A 1181-nucleotide genomic window follows, 5' to 3' on the forward strand; every position below is an offset into this window, starting at 1 on the left:
CCCCCCCCCGGCCACTCTACAGTCTGCATTTAAGAGGGGCTGGAAACCCACGCATAGAGGCAGCTCCCCTGGCTCCCCACCCTGCACCCCAGCCCAGTGCCCGATGAATCCTGCCCAGACCTGTCTTCAGGGACCCTCTGCTCTAGAGATCTCTAATGGGCAGGAGGTCTATTAAATGGCACTGCCCCCACCTCCGCAGGGACAGTCAAGAGAGTCCCTCCCGGGCCTCGCCACCTTCATGGCCGCCCTCCCTCTCAGACCCCCCTTTTTGGTCACTGCTCTGGCTATCCCTCCCTGGATACAGTGCCTCTTTGGAGCAGACTATCAACCTGAGCTCCACCTTTAAGGCCCAATCCCCAGGGGTCCCCTCTTACCTTCTAAGAGGACAGGAAGGATCTTCTCTCTGGACTGCATAGGGCTCCCTCTTAGGGGTGTGCCCTCACCAGGGAGAGACAGAGAGAGGGAAAGTGAGAAATCACCCCCCCCGGGGGGAGATGGCTACACCACAGTCCCTCTCCATTCTCCTTCCAGGATCTTGGGCATGCACACACATGTGCCCAGCTTGAGTTTTAAACCACCAGGCCTGGGACTCGAACTGCAGTCAGCCATGTGGGAGTCCAGAGACATAACCGCTACCCCATCTGCTGGCCCCAGGGCTCCCACCCAGTTCTCGCTATTGGATGAGGGAAAGGAGATGCTTCTGAAGACTGGGCACCTAGCAGAGAGGCTTCTCTCTCTTTAATGCTCCTAACTCTTTGTGGGTAGGAACTGGCATCCCCTTTCACCGATGGGGAAGCGGAGGTCTAGAAGGTTAGATGGCCTGGCCAGGGTTACACTTCAGTGAAATGCACGCAAGCATGCCAGGCACAGGGACACTTGAAACTCAAGGTCCGTGCTGTCTCTCCTTCCTGGAGTTTGGTGGTCCGCTCTGTGATCCTCCCGTAAGGGCAGGGGCAGGGTGAACCGGACCCCTCTCTAACCCCTCTTCCACTGGCCCTGCCAGAGCCAGCCGGGACGCAGCGTGGACACACTCGCAGGCCGCTGTGGCCCGGCTCCGACGCGGGGCTGGAGGAGGAGCCCGAGCTCAGCATCACTCTCACCCTGCGGATGCTGATGCATGGGAAGGTAAGAGCAGTGGCTTTGCCGTGGCTTTGCAAGGGGGGGGGGCCAGCCTCGGTCTT

At 59.8% G+C, this 1181-nt stretch overlaps 1 protein-coding gene across 2 annotated transcripts in view; it reads left to right on the forward strand.

The window, feature by feature from the left end:
* The window catches only part of PCBP4 (poly(rC) binding protein 4), a gene marked incomplete at its 3' end in the record, with an annotated part of 5066 nt that overhangs the window by 1053 nt on the left and 2832 nt on the right, over positions 1-1181 (forward strand).

Source organism: Tupaia chinensis, unplaced genomic scaffold (genome assembly GCF_000334495.1).
Source record: "Tupaia chinensis unplaced genomic scaffold, TupChi_1.0 Scaffold147003_1, whole genome shotgun sequence".
NCBI lineage: Eukaryota > Metazoa > Chordata > Mammalia > Scandentia > Tupaiidae > Tupaia > Tupaia belangeri.